Raw genomic sequence first — 20,222 nt, 5'->3', positions numbered from 1 at the left:
AAAAAACAACACAAAACCCAGCCGAGTGAATGAATTTTTTTGTAACTTTAATGATAATTACATCTACAGACAGAACTAGCACACATTTACATAGTACAATTCGTCTCCTAAGACTGTCTTGGAGATTAACTTCCCTTTCCACCTCTATCCATCCTTAGTCTTGTAAGTGCTGTACCCAGAAGACCAACCCTGAACTTTATTTTATTTACACTGAAAAAGAGTAATAAAAGACTATTATATAATATATGCTTTCAGATATCTTTCACTTTGACACAGTAACTGAACAAAGTAGGAGAACCAAATTTTTTGAGCAATCTTAATCATACAGACCCTATATTGTGAAATAAAAAATAATAAAAAGGTCTGTTAACCTAGATTCAACATCAAATAAGTAATATGTGCAGGCTGGCTTCCACAGCCCTCTAGGGATTAAATATAATTTGAAAAACTAAATGCCTACTCATAATTTGTTTAGTAGTAGCTCACTCTACATTTGCTTTTTTAGAGTTGTCACTTTAGACTACTGGATTTTCAGAAGTACCTTTTAACATCACTGGAAACAGGAAACAGCCCAAGGGCCTGAACACACAATGGTTAATCCTTATATACCCACTGTGTCTTCAAGGAAAGGAAGATGGAATGATTCCAAGTATGCAGAAGAAATGCTGTCTGAAAGAGGAAAAATAGTATGAAAACTGTAATCACATTGCTGTTAAGGATGACCTGTCTCCAGTATGATGTTTGATTCTTTTAGATATTTCAGCCATTTCAAATCACACTTAGCTCTAATGTGATATGTCATTTATCATAAAAAATAAAACATTATGGTTCCAAAGAGATTGTTGTGGGAAGAAGCAGAGGAAACAAATCAATATTTTTTAATTTAAAGAAAAATTCTAAAAACAAACAAAAAAAATTTAAAAAAAAAAATCAACACTGTTAAATTGGTAAACTACTACTCCATCAGCCTTGAAAGGTCCCAGGAAGTTATCTTCTTTTTCAACATTTATTTTATTTTCTTTTTTTTTTTTTTACTCAAGCATACTAATATGATACATAGCCAGTGGACAGGGATGAACCTGAGAAAAAGAGTTTCTATTCCTAAATCTTCAAGCAATGTGAACTGTGAGTTAGGGCAAGCTATTTCAAACCTCTGTGAGCTATTACCCACCTCCTAGCCTTTTCCTGTCTTGTCTACTTAGTTTATAAATGCCTTGTATCTGTAACAGTCTCTAACAGGCCACATTCCATACAAAGAAAATTCAAGCCATTTACACAGGTCTGTCTTACTGCTGGAAGCCCCAAAACACTACAGGTAAGATGTTTTTATTTGTTTTTCACTCCTGCGTAGTGTTAAATGGGTAAAGCTGCACATCTTTAGAGAACCGTATGCTCCTATAAACATTACGTGTACCCTGGGTTACATATTTCATCTCCCAGCAAGCAGATTAGACTTCCTGGTTCTTCTCTCCCCCATAAACACTTTTTTCTCAATCCTTCCACAAGCAAGTAGCATGGCACAGGACTTCAAGGCAGATGGAAGGATTTTGAACAAGATAACCAAGTTCCACCAGGGTGTCTTTACAAAGAAGGGGCCCCAGTGATTACGTCTAAAGCAGCCCAATTAGTAGGACAAATTCCCAAGATGAAACTGAGATAGAATGCCGTTCTCAACATCTATGCCCTCATAACTGTATTATATATTATTTGATAATCCCAAATAAGCAGGAAGACTTGATTTCAGGTTTTACTTGGTATACAGTGGTAACAGCAGTGCTCCCTCTCTAGATTGAATGCTGATTGTTAGTTCCATTTGGATTCAAAACAAAAAACATCAGTTATGGAATTATGAACTATTTTATATTTCACTAAATAATCTTTGTACACTGCCCAACCATCTGTATAACTCAGAAAATTTCTAGGAGTTAATAGAACTACAGACTAAGTAGAATGGATATAGTTTGTGGGGGGGTTTTGTGTTCGTTAATTATAATGTATTATATGGACAAAAAGAAGGCCTAAAGCTCTTCAGTGACCTGAAGCCTTTGCTGTTCTGCAACCAACCAGGCAGTGCGCAAATAGATAAGAGGACAGTGCCTAAGCACAAACACTGTTGCAACTCAAAAAACTCCAGTACTTCACATACCTATTAATAGCTAATAAGCGATATATGATAAAACCTAACTTTTTTATCATTAATTAAATCTTCATGAATAATATCCATTATATACTGAAAATTATCCAGGAACTACAGCTGTACAGCACGAACATTGTTGATAGCATTGGATATTCTTAAAAGGTCCAAAGCATACCATAAAATCTATGTTTAAAAATGAGTAAGAGACTGAAGAAACACAAGGAAAAAAACTATTTGTAAGGATATCCAAAGTATCATAGAGTATCCAAGAGGTATGTGGATGTGTGTACTGATACCTAGAAGTAGTCTGTTTTTATGGACAGATGTAAAGGGACTTATCACGAGTGTTTATGTTTGAACAATTTGTTAACGTTTCTCCTTGCTAGTGTGCTACATTGTCTCTTACGTGGCATGTTTCTTCAGGGCATTGGTACTCAAATTAGGTCTATCAAAGTTCAACCAATTTTTGTGGGTCCTGTTGACACAGTCCAGGAAGAGCATACCTGGAAGAGGTATGACACAGTACTTAGCCACTGGAACAGAAATTTTATATGCCCAGCCAGAATTAATATATTTTGGTTTAGAAAGAGAGTTCTATGTTTCAGCTACATAATAAAATTTCTCACAGAGGACTTCAGGCTCCTTTTAGCCTGTCACAGTGAACCCCAGTCTTGTTCACAAGAACCGGGATTTCAAAGTATTCAACTTTTATTTTGCTATATTACATCATACAGATGAAAGTCAAACACCCGTGGTTGGCAGGAAATACGAAGTGAGAAGCAAAGAACATAAGAAGTATATCCTAAGCAAAGAACATGACACATAAAAGGAACACCAAAATACCAGCTCCTGCACAGCACAGAAAGAAAGCAGGTGATCAAGTTCTGAGTAACAGTTGGGCAACCTTAGGATGTATGAAACATTACAAAAATATTGTTTATAATTTTGGAAAGTTTATGAACAGAAACACATAAAGGATAACACAACAAACATTAAAATTTTAGGGGTAAAAAATGTGTATAAAAAAAGCACAGAAATGAAAGCTCGTAATTTGATTTCCCTTATAATATTATGTCATAGTCTTATGTTGAAGATTTAATAATTCTAAAATATTTGGCAGTGTTAGACTCACAACACTGTAGCCTTTTTAGTGAGATATCATGTTGCTATTTTATTGAACGTATAATTCTACATATTGCTTTGGATGTGAAAATTTCTGCTTTTTGCACCCTGAAGCAAAACTGAAGTTAAATACTTCCTAGGTAGTAAGAATGATCAGCTCAGCGTAGGTTCTCATTTTGCACTTCTCTTCCAGGACAAGCTCTGATCACATGTATTCTATATATAATTCATTCATTCCAACTGGCCTCTGCATTTCAATACTAAAGCAGAATGCTCATCTTGGTCTTTAAATCAATTAAATCAACTACCTGACAAATACTTATTTGGAGATGATTAAAAGGTTATGAAAAAAAATCACTGCCTTCTAAGAATTACGTGAGGGATGAAAATTGCCCTTTTGTTAAAATCTAGGTGGACTATATATAATTCATTCATTCCAACTGGCCTCTGCATTTCAATACTAAAGCAGAATGCTCATCTTGGTCTTTAAATCAATTAAATCAACTACCTGACAAATACTTATTTGGAGATGATTAAAAGGTTATGAAAAAAAATCACTGCCTTCTAAGAATTACGTGAGGGATGAAAATTGCCCTTTTGTTAAAATCTAGGTGGAAACCTAAAATGACTGTGGAACCAATAAAAAGACTGAAAAAAATTAGAAGTCCTGAACACAGTACTGCTAAGCCCAAACTGAGACAGATATGGTTGCAATTAACATCCAGTTAATTTCAGAAATACAGAGCCATTGTATTCTTATTTTCTGCTATGAAATTAAAGTCTGAAAACAAGCCACAGCTTTGATTAAGGACCAAGTTGGCCAAAGCACATGAATGTGTACATATCTGCACAACGTTAGAAACAATTCAAATGTGCTTAAATTTATAGATATGATCAAATCTTGTCAACTGTAATGGAAATTAAACACAAGCTTAATTTATTTGCAAAATGCTGGGATCTCCCATGCACAAAAGCACATTAATTTAACAACATACTGTGGCCCTCAAACTTCTGCAGTTTAGTACATCCTCAAAGACTGCAATACATAGTAGGAGGTGGCTTTTAATCCTCCCTGCAGGCAAGCTCTTTCCCTTTAATTAGGAAGAGGGCATCAGAAATCCCCTGACAGTGAGGAGCTTCGGCAGTGCTGCCCAGCCCTGCATCTTCTGGTTCTTCAAATGCACGGCTCTTGCGCGTGAACAAGTACATGATATTTCAAGCATGGCCTAATTGACAAGAGCACCTGACTGTGGCTGTTAACCAAAATGCCTTTCAGAGAAAGTACCAAAGCACACAGAAAGAGGCAACGTAAATTAACTCTTATTCAGGCTCCTTCAGAATTTTTTTTTTTTTAAAACGAGGAGCAGGACAAGACTCTAGTATGGTCTTTTCAAAGTGCAAAAGGTGTAGAGTTCTTGTGGATAGCAATGTGGACTAACAAAGAGAACGCAGGAGAGCTGGTCATTGTTACCATTCCTTTCTCATGTAAATCAGCTGTCACAAACTCTGAGGAGCTAGAAAAGAGCTGTAGCCTGGTCTAAGACTACCATAAGACTACTGGAATATCTGGAGATATATTTTTTTTTCCTTTGGCTGAGAAAGACTTGATTGAATACCGTTGGAGAGAGACAGTTCTAGAAACACAACGTTTTAGTTTCTCTGAAAACTTTTCTTTCCTGCACAAGACATTGTCTTTTTGCTCCCATTTGTGAGGAACTACTAGTTCTTTTGTCTTTTGTTTCCTGAATTCTCTTTACAATACTCAAAAGTGACAGCTATCTCCATGTAAGTGTTTCACAGTTTGCTCTGCATCAAAGGACACGGATATAAATCCACTGCAGGAAAATACAGTTTTATTTCTGAAGCACATAAACTTCATTACATCAGTCCAATAAAATATAATTTTAATTTTTGCCTTATTTGTATATTCATACCTCAAAGGCAGTTTAAATTACTTCTACACTGTAAAAGGTAGGGAAGGAAACAAGTGCTTCATTTGCAGATAATGTATACATAGACTTCTCTGTTCATCTTCATGAGAAAACAACCAAGTTCACTTTGGCAAAGGAAAGATCTTTTAACCTAATGCCAAAAAGTACAAAACCTGAAATATCAGGGTCACTACTCTTATTTTAGCAGTTCTCTTTTTGATTTAAGTAGCACTTCCTGACTTGCCCTAAACACTGTAGTCTCCGAAGGACAAAGTCATAGTAACAAACTCATTCAGACTGTTTCTGCAGGTGTCTGTAAAGATGGTACACTTATGTCTTGTATGTAAGAACAGCACCCATGGTTCTTGGGATCCTGTGCTTTTGTGACCTTTATATCTTGTTTAGAACTTCTCTAGGCATTCAAGCCCTGAAACATGTCAGTTATTTATTACTGCAGTTGTACAGCAGGAGGAATTTTCTTCTTTCACTGCCACAGCCTAGGTGCATGTTGCTTAGACTAGCAGGTACACTAGACAAAATAATTTTGACAGTCAGGAGAAGAATACACTAAATATACAAGTTCCACAGATCAGCAATCAATCTTATCTGACGGACTAACCCCAGAAACAATTTTAAAAATCATTTCTTCCTTTTGATCATCTAGACAAGTTCTGTGACAGACACTTTTCAGTCTCCCCTTTATATACAGGATCTAACAGTTTCCAGCATAAATAATGTATTTGCTTACCTACCTAAAATTCTAACTAAATTAAGCACACTGGGATTGAAAAAGAAAAATCTACTATTCAACAGGTGTAATTTGCAGAGGGCATACAAGGGATTTGGCAACTGAGATAAAGAAATTCTAGCAATTCTACTTCTTTCAAAAACATTCTGAAATGGTACTATACAGATTTCCAGGTGTTCCTGACTATAATAAAAAAATCATTAGCTTCCTCTGTTTTCTTTTCACCTCCACAATCTCCACAAATAGGAATAACTTTAATTGACCATGTTTCCTCTTCCCTCTCTAACTTCAATGGAGACATTGATATTTTGGATTATTTCAGCTTTCCAAGACACTTTCCTAACTGCCTACATTCTCTTTTTATCCTTTAAATTTATTTTACATCCCTCTTATCCACATAACACTGCCTGTAAATTCTCTTAATCTCATGTCAACATCATTTCTGCTCAAATCCTTGGCCAAACCATCATTTTTTCTATCATTGAATATCATGCTTCTTTTGCGTATGGCCTCTTCCTTAATTTTTGAAGGCTGGTGCAGTACGTTCTCATGTGAATTAAGAGATGCAACCTTTACAACACCTTCTCTCCAAATTTCAAAACTCTTCTGTTCAGATAAGCAGTCACTTAATTTCCTGAAATACTTCAGGTATGCGTATCAATCCAAGAAACTCTCTGCTTGTTCCTCCACAACATCCATTGACTTATCACAGTTACATTTCTGCTTTTTGCACTGCATAAACACAACCACTTCTCATTGGAGACGTTCTCTTTGGTAAGTTATGACATGCTACATCATCTTTCTGTATCTGTGCTTGATTTGTTGCCTATCTTGCTCAATGTTTTCAGGTATGCGTATCAATCCAAGAAACTCTCTGCTTGTTCCTCCACAACATCCATTGACTTATCACAGTTACATTTCTGCTTTTTGCACTGCATAAACACAACCACTTCTCATTGGAGACGTTCTCTTTGGTAAGTTATGACATGCTACATCATCTTTCTGTATCTGTGCTTGATTTGTTGCCTACCTTGCTCAATGTGTCAGGTGAGGCATGCTGCCCGCTTTACCTGCAGCTTTTATAAGTAAATACTTTAAAAAAATTCATAAACCAAATTAACAAAAACTTTGATATACATAACAGAATTCTACTTTTCCCTTCTTGAATATTCTTTAAAATATTCTGTACTCAGTTTGCATTAAATGTAACCATATGAAAATTGCAGTGCCATGCATACAAATGAAAAGTATTCACCCAGAATAAGATGTTAAGAAGATGCAATTTTGGTAAGTAACTTTCTAGAAAGCTTTTTAAGATTTCATTTTTACAGACCATTCACAGATTACCTTGAAATAACAGAAAATACTGTTTAATGACTAAATACTGACTATATTTTTCAATGTAAGAAAATGTAAACTCTTCCAGGCCTAGAAATTGTAGTTATAGAAAATGTCTCTATTAGGCCTAGAAAGCAAATCATAGAATGATATAGAAACTGATTTTATATGGATTGCAAAAGGTACAAATTATATTTTGGATTTCAATGTAATTATTATTAGCATATTATGTCATAATATCATAACTTTATACAAATATTATTTATAGTCATGTCTTAAGCTTCACACCTTTCTATCAAAAAGACTATGGCACATATTTAGGTTTGTTTTTCTTGGAAGGGAATTCACACCATGTGAATTCACTGGAATGAACAATTGCAATTCTTTCTTTAGTTAATTCACCTACCACTTTAATCTTATAGGCAAAGTGTACTACAGAAGGCACCAAAAGATACAGAGAGAGAGACAACCATTCAAGTGTGTTAATTGTCAAGAGAATTTTACTGGGATCAGGAGGAAAAATTCTAACAAACATTTCATCACATACATGTGCAAAATTCTTAAAATTATGTATCTTATTACATTACTGTTGTGATTCTTCTCTCTATTCCTGCTGATAGGCAATGGAGTTTTATCTCTAGCTAACCCAGCTAACCCTAATCAGAGAAATCACACAATCTCTAACCATCCAAAAGGAACACTTCAACTGTTGACTGATTTGTCATAGTCACAAACTGGTGCAGCATACAACTGTATCTCAGCTAGTGATTGCTTATTAAAAATCACATTCTAGTGACTAACATTTTAATATATACCATATAATTGCTAGAAAACATATCTTGTATTAACATCCTTATCATATTTTTCTCTTCTGTATAATTTTAGAAAGAATATAATACACAATGAGGCAGTATTGCCTGTGCATACAGAAAGTGATGGAAGTATCTGCCATTGCAAGAGTATCCAGTTGGAATACTACTTCCATTTCAAAGGTGAGATCTTAAACAGTGTTCTCATTTGGTACTCATGTTGACTGATAGTATTTCCTCCTTCAGTCAGGAGAATATACTATCAAAAACATTGTAATTTTTTTTTTTTTTTTGGTCTTCTGTGGCTATAGTACTGGACTGAAATTCAAAATTTCAGTCTGTTTTCTAGCCCTGAGGTATGAGTACTTTTAATCTTCATAGGCTTTCATACCCCTTGTCTGAAAAAATGGTATTATAATAACTCACAAAGTTATAATCTGCAATTGACCTTCAATGACTACAAGATATTTGAATGTTTTTTGGACCAGACAAAAAAAAACCAACTAGCTAAGTAAAAACAGGACTGACATCTTGATTTCCTTTCCAGCTATTGACAGGGAGTAATATTTTTGCATCTAGAGGCTTTCAGCATGACTGGAAGTCAGAGATAAATAAGTAAGCAAATATGGACTATCACATAGAAAACTCCTTAGAAAATTGAGCAAGAATGTGATCTGTACTGATTGCAGACATCTACAAGCATTATCTTCAAAAAAACAGGTATTAAACTAGTATTCATTTAACACAGAACCAAAACCACCCATCTTGCTGAATCCCGATGAAAATATCAGGAAAATAAACAGCATTCCTGTGCTGTTATTGCTTTTTTGGATGCAGGCTAGTATTAATTTTCTCAAGCCAAAACCAGAAAATAAAATGAAAAACAAGAATGCTAGCACAGACTTTGGTTTTCTGTTAAACATTACAGGATGCTGAAGTGAATATTGCCTTGAGCTAGCTAAGTATTAAAGAGATCTAACGCACTAATAAAATAAAAATCCATTGACAATTGCCTTGAAGTAGTTAAGTATTTAAGTATTCTACAGAGGTCTAATGCATTACAAACTAAAAATCTATTTCTATGTGGTAATTATAGTCAATATTTGTGAGATTTCTCTAATCAATATTTATAGTAATACACATAAAAAGATTAAAAAAAAAAAAGCAGCAACCAAAGAGAACTTTGTCCTGTGTGTGACTTCATTTGGTATTTTACAGTTACTATAAAAATTCGTACATACATATCTATCCAAAAAGCAAGATATTTTGCTGGTAGGCATAGAACCCGTGGGCTAGAAAAGAGAGTACTTCTTTTTCATATAATGGTATTTTACAGTTACTATAAAAATTCGTACATACATATCTATCACCAAAGCAAGATATTTTGCTGGTAGGCATAGAACCCGTGGGCTAGAAAAGAGAGTACTTCTTGGTTTCATATAATTACCTTGTTGCCACAAGATGGCACCAAAAGATTAACAATATCTGCATTCCTAAAGTTTCCATCTGAAAAAATGAACAAACTTTTCAGGGAATTGCACAAGAAATGTCATCAACATTTGACTTTTGATTTGGTTAGCAAGTTATGAATATCATTCTGCTTACTTTGACAAGCTGCTGAAATGCTAAGACTTACTACAGAGTTAATGAATATGGAGAAAAAAAATGTTTTACTAAAACTTAAGTTTCCTACAAATTGCAAAGAAGAAGCAGTGAACATTTAGAATGATATATTTCCTTTTTAGGACAGGGAAGTAAGAACATATGCAAATGTATGAATACAAACTAAACAGACACAAGAAAAAATAACTCCAAACCCATCAACAATTTATAGTCTCCCCTAAAGGAAATTTTATAAAAGTAAAGTTCGACAACTTATACATCAAGAATTTTCCTTTTACTTCACTCAATTTTCCCTCCCAATTGCAATTAAAAAAAAAAAGTTGATCTCAAATTTAGTGAACTCTTTAAAAAGCTGCATGGTATATAATGTGAGAAATACCGAAGAAACAATATTTCTAGCTTAAAAGATAACTCCTTGTCGAATGTTTCTCTATTCCCACAGCAAAACCTCATCCTTCACAAAGAACAGTATGATGCGATAGGAACAGGTCAGAGTGCACTAATGGCCTAAAACTAAACCAAACCAAAACCCCAAAGCCTTTTTGGGGGAGGAAAAATTTCAAATCAAATTACTTTAATGGTAATTATTTCATGTATTACATTTCATTTATCTATTAAAAAAAACCCCCAACAACAAAACAACTATTAAAAAAGTGTTCACAGCTTTCAGCCAGAAAGAAACCAAACACCTTAGAACATAAAACTACTAATTCCCCAGCAAATTTAAGTCGCTATAATTGTTTCCTTTAAAGAACCTAAACAATGTCAAGATTATAAAAGAATTATTTTTATGACAATATTATCCTGATCTTCATTGCCAGTATTTCTTATTGTACAGAAATGTATTAAGCTACCTTCAAACACTTTTTTCTGTACATCACTTTGTTTTAGTTCATATATTTTAAAGCACTAATAGATTACGCTTGAGAAGTCAGTGCTTGATTACACATTAGAATCATTGAGTTGAATTCTGTTTACTTAAATAGCATTTAATTTAATCCTTCAAATATTTTTTTTTGCAGTCATCATGCCATTATGACATCAGATTTTTTTCGTGTTATTGTCCCGATAACCAATAGTCCAGTTTTAATCCACTATAACGATAACAAAATAGTTTCTAGTAGTCCTTTTTCTAATAGTCCTTTTTTCTAGTGCTGAAGTATCATGATTTTATTTGTGTGCCCTTTTTCAGTGAAAAGAAGGATTTTAATATGCTAGAGCTAGAAATGGACTCCAACCAGCATACCCAGAGTAACAAGAAAATAGTCACATCACTAAAATGACCCCATAGTCATGTATACCTGTAAGATGAGATTGTCTGGGTGCTCTTCCAGAGATTGAGCTGGAACTCTTTAACTGGGAGCTGTGGGATTGATCCACCTAGGCTGCTTTTATCCCATTAGACCTGACTTTCACAGGCTGTCCAAGGGGCAAAACACCTCCGACCCTGCATGCATAAGTATTTACTGGTTAGATCTTGATGGCTGCAGCCATGGAGGAAAGAAAAGATGGGTATTTCCTCTCCTGAATGTACATAACCCAAAATTTAGCAAGAAGTTGCTGCTGTGTTAACACAGATTTTTTTGGTCCTGTAATTTAGAAGGCTGAACTACTTTAAGCTTTACCATTTGTGTTTAACTCCAGCTAAGTGGTTGTTAGAAATGAAAACCTAAAAAACTCATTTGTAGGTGGCTATTTGTAAGTTCTGTTCTAAAACACTAGCATAGCAAGTATAATTTAAACCCTGGAATGTAATGAATTGTAAATATACTGTTATTTTTTAAAAAAATTTGTATTTAGAAGGCTGAACTACTTTAAGCTTTACCATTTGTGTTTAACTCCAGCTAAGTGGTTGTTAGAAATGAAAACCTAAAAAACTCATTTGTAGGTGGCTATTTGTAAGTTCTGTTCTAAAACACTAGCATAGCAAGTATAATTTAAACCCTGGAATGTAATGAATTGTAAATATACTGTTATTTTTTAAAAAAATTTGCATTTCAGAACTTAAATAATTGATTTCTCCTTCTTTCTCACAAACTTTTAGGTACCCAACTTAGAATAGCTCAAGCCCAGTGACCTTTGTTATTCACATTATAGATTCCTAAATTCTCTTGAAGATTTATGCTCACCAAAACTTTAATACACTATAATACAAAATATAATACAAAAAACCTATAATACACTATGTCTTAGTTCATCATTCTTTCCTAATTCTTATTATTCTGACCTCATATAAAAAGCTAGAGGAAACCAAGCCACAATTAGGATATATTCAGAAATAGCACGTGTTTCAGAGTGGGTTCAGATGCCTTGTTAGTCAAGGACAGGAAGGAGAAATGTATGATTTTGTCTTAATTTTCCATTCTGTACAAATATTCCACACACATACTTAAATTTTAAAAAAGAGATCAGTTTCTTCTGATCATCAGAATGATTAAAGACTTTCTAAATATTATAAATAAATGAAAAAGTAATACATTTCCACCTTAAGAAAGATTTTCACAAATTAATTAGTCAAATCAGGGTACTACTTCATTTGAAATTACTTAAGAAGAGAAATTTGAAGAAATTGTATAAGAAAGGGAAAAAAGTATATATTTTATAAAAGAATAATGTTACAGAGGAAAATCCATCTACCTGTATCTGTACATCTGCCATTCAGATGTAACTACCAGAAAAAAAGTAGATTTGGTAACACGTAACACAAAAGCTTATAAGTTCTTAATCACAAGCTGTCAATAAAATGCCCCCAAGTATTAAGTCATGGAGAGAACCAAATGTACTTAATATGCCTGGGGCTTGGTTCACTCATTTTAATCAAGATGTCAGTCAGTGATATATCTTGACCATGAGCACCACACTTATTCAAGGGAAAGAGCGCATCTCAGCACACTAATGACAGAAAAAACTTCATCCAACGGGGGGGGGGGGGGGGGGCAGAAAAAAAAATGCGCCGCGGGGGGGGGGGGGGGGGGGAAATCACACTTCCCTAAAATGGTACTCACGATAGTGTTCTATCTCCTACTCTTTTATGGATGCTACATTTCTGCCAAAAGCCTGTGGAAACTATCCCAAAGGGAAACACAAGTAAGAGACAAAAATACGATTTAAAACTTGGCCTTGGGAAGTGGGAAGCAGTAGCATATTTAGGGAACACGGATATAATATGCTGAAGCGGATCTTAAACTATCTTTCATGTCATAATGAAATGTCTTACTTCCCTAATCTTAGAAATGAGCAAATTTTTTCATATAGCTGAAAAATTACTGGGTATACCCCAGTAACTCATTCATAAATTGAGGTCTACTCTATTATTTACCATTTAATACAGGGCTATTTTGATTAAAGACTGCTGATTAAATGGCTGAATACTGTTGATCTCTGCTGAAACTCCCCTTATTCTATGGCAGTGATTTTAAAGATTCTGTTGGGGGTTTTTTTTGTTTTAAACTATGTATTTAACTGTAATTCAGTACTAGATGACCCAAGGGTTAGTTAGCTTGATTAACTGGTTTTGTTTTGATTTTTTAGCAGAAAGTCATGAGGGCAGGCTAGTAGCTCTACATAGCTTACTTTGCAGGATCAAGATTACATTGAAAGAAAACAATAACATAACATACAACAGTACTGACATGTAAAAGTCCTTCACCTACTAAATGAAATTTAAAAAAAAAAATTAAAAGGCATCTATACTGATAATGAAAATATGATCTGTAGCATGGTGTAAAATTTTTGTGAAAGGTTATTTGCAAAATTTGTTATTAAAATTTATTCTTACAGGTGGGAAGAAAATAAGAGCTGAAATATTATCATTCTCTTGCTTCAATTCATCATGTTTTGGGATTTTTTGTTGTAAGCATATTCTTCTTTTTTTTTTTTTTTCTTTCTCCTTTGCGTTCTTTCTATTTTTCTTGGGTTTTGTTTTGTAATTATTTCTAACAACTGACAGTCTGTTACTGGAAATCCAGGTCATCTTCTGAGTAGCCTCAACATTAAAAACAACCAAACACACACCCCACATTATTTTAAGAATTAAATCTTATTCACCTAATTAGTACATATATAACGCTAGTGAATGTATTACTTAGAATCTTCATGACATAGAGAAATCAATGATATTTAAGTCTACTTTTAACTAATTTGCTGATGACACACAGAAAAAATGGATCTATAGGTCTTCAAGTAATCTTCTTATGTACATAAAACAGAGGCACACAAATAGAAACTACTAGATTCACACCTTGTCTGATATGTTTAGGCTCAGGTATTTCACTAACAAAGAATGAAACATGGAAACATGATTATAAGTGCATGTATTTAAAAAGATAGAGAAAGCAACCTGAGGTTTGAAAGAATCCATTTTTTATTTCAAATTAAGTATAGTAATACTATCTACAGTTTTCAATTAAGACTACAGGAAGGTTAGGTACACGTTTCTCCCCTTTTTCTCTCTGCCAAAGGCATATAAAGATATATGAAGAAAAGATGACAGTCCTCCTCTTAGAAATTAGGAACTTGTAGATAAAACACACTACAGTCCCAATTCATAATCGAAGCCCATATGCCTGTCAAGACCATATCTGACAGCATTTTAAGGTCTAGTGAGGGACAGTATTGTTAAAAGAACATTATGAGAATGATAACCACATCAAGAAACAAAATATTATATTATGCCTATTAAACCACGTGGACAGAGTCAGGAAAATCTCAATGTCGTGTGAGAGGAAGGGGTCTCTTTTTTCCCACCTGTCCTCACCTATTTTCAAAAGGGTGTCAAGATCCCTTTTTAGGAGACTTCATCTGTGGTAGCAGTACCAGTACAAAGACCTTTGCAGGGTTACAGGAGCCTTGGCGCTGGAGAGTCCACTGCCCCAGGACGGGGGACAGAGGCAAGGGTGCTAGCACTGTATGCACAGCAACATTACTGATATTGACTGAGTCTTGCATCTTGGACACTGCGTGCATTTACAGTCCCAGTTCCACTCACTATAGAAAAGCCATCAGGAAAATGGCAAGTGACTATTTGTAAGAGAAAGGATTTTATACATTTAAGGGATAAGATTTCTAAGAAATCTAGAAGCAGGATAAATTTGACCATCCTCCCTCCATCCTGAATATTACCTCTAAATAATTACAAATACTTTGGGTTCCTATCTCTTTTCTCATCCTCATTTAAAAACTCAAAGATTTTGTCCATGTATTTTGTCTTATGTGTAAAATATGAAACATATTGAAGAAAACCTACATACAAAACTCTTTTGATTCCAGTGGAAGTAAAAACCAGCTGTACACTTGTGATACTTAGAGGAACCAGTGACAATGTACAGCATTTAAGTTTCCTAGACACAGGCATATCTCTGTTTTATTTGTGCTATTAGGATAGCATAACAATTAACAAGATAATCTTTTCATTCATTAAACAGATGTAAATATCATGTGAACTACTGAAGTGTGGTATACACAAGCACACGATAACAGTTCAGTTATGCATATTTTTATTTTATATTAATTTGGGGAAAAAAAAATTACCAGTCCTGTTGGACATTGCATTTTGAGCCTTGCTCATAGTGCTGTAAATTACATTGGTACCTATTCTTTAGGTCTTAAAAATCTGGATATATTAGCATTGCAGAGTTCATGAGGATTGCTTTCATTTTTAAGGATCATGATCTGATCAGGCTAAGTGATGGTATGTCATGTTCTTTATGCTGTAATGCAAAGCACTGAAATAGGATAATACAATAAATCCAATCTGTAATGTGGCAGGTGATAGAATATTAACAATAAAATCATAAAACATACATATACATATCACAATATACAGCTTTTAATGAGAAAATATTTTTGAGAGGTTTTTTATTTTTGTAAAACACAGAAGAACACAGTTGTAGCTTTTGAGCTACAGAATTTTGGAAACACCTTTTTTCAATTCATTTTTTGAATCATTACCTTTACATAAACACACATACACATGCTCTTTTCTTTACATGACTTCCTTTTGTTTAAAATATGATTCAAAGTGCACTTTGAGTTACAATTAAGAGATGCCATAATAAAAGTTACAAATAAAAAAAAAAAGCATTGTGTAAAGAATGATGTGCCTGTGGGAACAATATTAAAAAGGACACCTGCCATGTTGCTTTTCATTATATCCAGTTAACTTCCTAAGTCTTTGTATTCCCCTGATGCAGCCTGTTGGTACAGATATAGTACTACACACTTCCAACTAGCAGACTTGAGTTTATATCCCAGGTCAGGTGGCCTGTGACAGTACAAGCTGGGGAGTACCTCTGAGATACTGCTAGAGCTTTATGCCTCCTGCTGGACATGCTCCTTTATCAAAAAAGTGATAAACATTATGTATTTCATGTAAGTTAGTAGAGGCAAGAAATGGTAGTGGGAGCTTGCAGAAAAAGTGAAGTAATAACAAGCTGATATAAGTTAAGAGAGAAATTGTACAGTATTCTGCTTGCAAGAATGCAATCCCTGTACAAGACAAAGATTTTCCCTGTTTTGCCTTTACTGTACACACACACACTCGAGGTAACTGTCTCTGATGTTTAATAACCAGGAAGACCGCATGTGCGAAGAAATGCGTATAAAGCTTCAACTGGAAGGTTTTTGGCAGATCCTTCACATACTAAAAATTAGACTGATAAGCCAGTAAACAGGACGTATAAGCTCAATAGCTCTTTGGTTGGGTGGTGGTCTGGCTTCCCACCAGATGAAAACAGAACAATGAAAAAAACAGTGCTTAGGCCTAGTTAATTTTTTCCGTGTGTAGTAATACAGCCTGATAACTGTAACACACTCAGCTCTCCAGAGATGAGGATTATTTTCTATTGCTCTATTGTAGAGCTGCTAACCCACAGAAACAGGCAAGTTAGGGAAGTCTCCATGCCAAGGACTCAAAGCTGAAGAGCTCTAAATCCAGGGAGGGAAAAGCAAGTGACATTAAACATAGGAGTTCCTCTTGGCCTAAAGAGAGATTTGGGGAACATTTAGATCAAGACAGAATTCAGAATATCGTTGTTTCTTCATTGTTTCTTGCTTTCAAATTTTTCCAGAAGTTGGACAGTAGAGGAAGTATGTTTTTTCAAAAAGCAAGTGTTCACATTAGTAGATTTGAGGGTGCAAGATGTGCAGTGTGTGTGTTGTATAGTCAACCAAGGTTTCAGTGAACTGTACCTTTAGTTTGCATGAGCTTTCATTGATAGTTGCATATTATTCAGAACAGTTGCATACTATTCAGAACAATTGAAAATGTGCTATGGTATGGCATCCTTATGTGCAGTGAAGTCACCCTTCATAATGTTTTACTTTGGCATATTTAAACTGCTCATAAGAAAAGAAGTTTTATTTCTGAATTTCAATTTTCCTCCTTTGTAATAAATGATACATCAATTAGTATGTTATTAAAAAGGCCATAGCAAATACAATGGTAATACAGAATACATATTTACGTGGATCACTTAAGGCACTCACAAAATGTTTCTTAAACCCTTATATTCTGCCTATTTACTTGCCCAAATAATCAGTGTTTTTCTTCCATTTCTGTCTATCATGTAATAACAGAGAATTAACTGTACAGCAGAATGCCTCGGTGTTTACAAACTTGGTTTCAAGTGATAGTAATGAATGAATTAAAAATAATATTATAAATTAATAAATTAAAATATATTTAATAAATTAAAAATAATATTAAAAATAATATATACGTCAGAAACCTCACCCCATTGCTACCATTCAACATTCTGATCTTAATTTGACCCCCTGCACTAGTGCTGCAACCTAGTGGTGTGATAAGGGATGAAATTATACTAATTCGAGGGCAGTGTGTTAACACCTGCAACCTGGCTGTAAATATGTTTAACAGACATAGAAATTATGTCACCTGCTCAGAATTATACAGATGAGACAGGCTCTGTTTCAGTCACTTGTTTCCTTGGGAAATCATGTTGAGATCAGGAAATTACTTTCTCAGAATCAGAGGTAGATATTACTTTCAAATTAACCTTTTCTGCCTTTTATATTTAATTATTTAGCAAGGGAAAAATAACATATTACTTAGCTGAAATTTGTATACTGCTGTGCATGTATAGATGGGTATCTTATGAATATCTCTCTACATTTAATTAATGATGAGCTCATTTGCTTTGACATATAACATTATTTTTATGCATTTTTCAACTACAGCTAGGCACAGAAAAGAACAGTAACCACAGTGTCTACTGTGAGCACATTTCAGTATTTCATCAGTTTCTTCACAGATCCTTTGTCTATTGAGAGCATGCAAGTACAAAGTTTTAGTATATCTACACTCATTTACTCTAACGCAAAGCCAAGACCATTTAAGAATATATAAATTCCTATGTACAGTCCCTTTAAGACGTATTTTGCTATTTTCTTTTCCATGAACTGTTACAAAGCATTATAAATATAAACTTTTGGCAAAGCAAGCAACCAAAACGTATTTTCCAATGCTACCCAAAGTAACAAGAAAAATCAAATCAGCAGCAGCAGTTTCAAGTTTAAATATCTGTATTATAATCAACACTCCTCAGACATTACAAAGTTCCTATTTAAGTGTACAAAATATTGTTGACACCACACAAAGAAAACATGGACATAAAGCTAAACTAAAATTAACAGCAACTGCTACAGAAATGACCTCTTCATTCATACTTTTATTTAACAAAGTATACTAAAATATGAGAAGACTCCCTCAGGCACAAACTAGATTACCAGTTTATAATCCAAGAAGTATTCCTTTTTTCTTGTAAGCCCATATTGACTCTAGAAAGCTGTTTTTCAGCTCTTGAGAAAGATAGCTTGTCTTTTCTACTTGCCTTTCCCAGTTCCCTAAGTTCATTCTTTCATCTCCTCTAAAATAGCACAGACTACTATTACATTCAAAAAGTAACCAATTAATATAAAAGTTTGAGTAACTGGAAAATCTCAATAAATGCTTATACCAGACTTATTATGTTCCTAGTAAATGGCATATTTAAAAAGGATTTAGAGATTCAGAGGTATGTTCCAGTCTCCCACTCCCTGCTTCCCCATCCAGTAATATCACCATGTAAATTTAAAGCCTACTAGCTTAAAAAAAAAAAAAAGACAATTTTTTACAAACCTGCTTCCTCACATTGTGCACACACTCGTATATACATACACACATGCATACACAACAAGTTGTATAAATCAAAAAATACCTTAAAAGCAACGGGTGTGCAGTTGGGGTAATACAGAGGCTTTTACTGAAATGAAAGATGAAGATTATAGGCAACAGCTCCATTTGTGTGGAAGCAACAGAGATGATAGGTCAGTTTTAAAATGCTGGTTGCTATTTGTCACTGATTGCACGTGCAGATGCATTCTCTTAAGCTGAAGGACTGTTAGATTTTTACGGCTGAAACTAGTATCATGTACAGTATTAGCCTATTGCAAATTTCTAATGCAGCTGACAATGCCATCAATAGTTAGTTGGGAACATGGATTTAGACTTGTGTTGTGCTGCATTAATTTAACACCACATCAAATATGGATTTTATTGCAGCAGTGACAATAAATGCTCACACAGGTGCAGAGTAATTTTTCCCTCCCTCCACCTTTTCGCTTCTCTCTCCCCCCCCCCCCCCCCTTCTGAAATGTCAAACCTGGGATTTTCCCCATCTGGCAATATTTTCCCCATTTGTGTGTATATAGCTCTGTACAGCTATTTGAAATATTGCCAGTATCCACCCTGCTATCCCTCTCCACAGGGATTTCCTTAAAAAGAAGCATTTGCTCTGAGTGTATATAATTATTCTGAAATTCAGTTCAGGGCAGAAAGAATAGCAGTGAAAGCTGTAACAGACTTGCACTGGTATACAGAAAGTGAGGGCACATACGTGTATGTTTCATGCTATGTTCATAACAGTTACACTATGAAACATTGTGCTTTTTTTCAGTCCAAGTAGTATTGTTCCCCCCTACTGAATTTGCAAGAACTGAATACAGATGGAAACTGCTGCTCAAAAGGTAGCCTGCTTACTAGGAGAGAAAAAAAGAAATATAAAATGCTTAGTGTTTCAATCTTGAACAAATATGGTATCGGTTTACTTTGAGGAAAGAATACACAGCAGTTTTTTTCCCTATCCATCGTCTCATTACTCCTGAAGCATATTTATAAAATGTCAAAATTTGTGTATAGTAGAACAATTCTATGCATTGCATTAAACACCATACTGTTCATGCTATAATAATAACAACAACAACTACTACTACTACAAATAGCTTAAGGAAATAAAAATAAGAAAGGCTCCTACCTTTTATTCTGCTTCTGAGAAAGTGAAGTAGTGTCCACACCAACCAAACTGAAAAACGAGCTATTAGAGTCCTTTTTTTGTTTGTTTTCTCCTGTTATTTTCTGAGACTGATCCTACTTGGATCTAACTCAGGCTTTTTCTCCCAGCATCACTTAACTCTGGACAGCCAGGAACCGAAGCTAAGGGGGAGCTCTCCCTCTGACT

The sequence above is a fragment of the Aptenodytes forsteri genome, unplaced genomic scaffold, assembly GCF_000699145.1.
Source record: "Aptenodytes forsteri isolate BGI_AS27 unplaced genomic scaffold, ASM69914v1 Scaffold81, whole genome shotgun sequence".
NCBI lineage: Eukaryota > Metazoa > Chordata > Aves > Sphenisciformes > Spheniscidae > Aptenodytes > Aptenodytes forsteri.
This window is presented reverse-complemented; position numbering follows the sequence as displayed.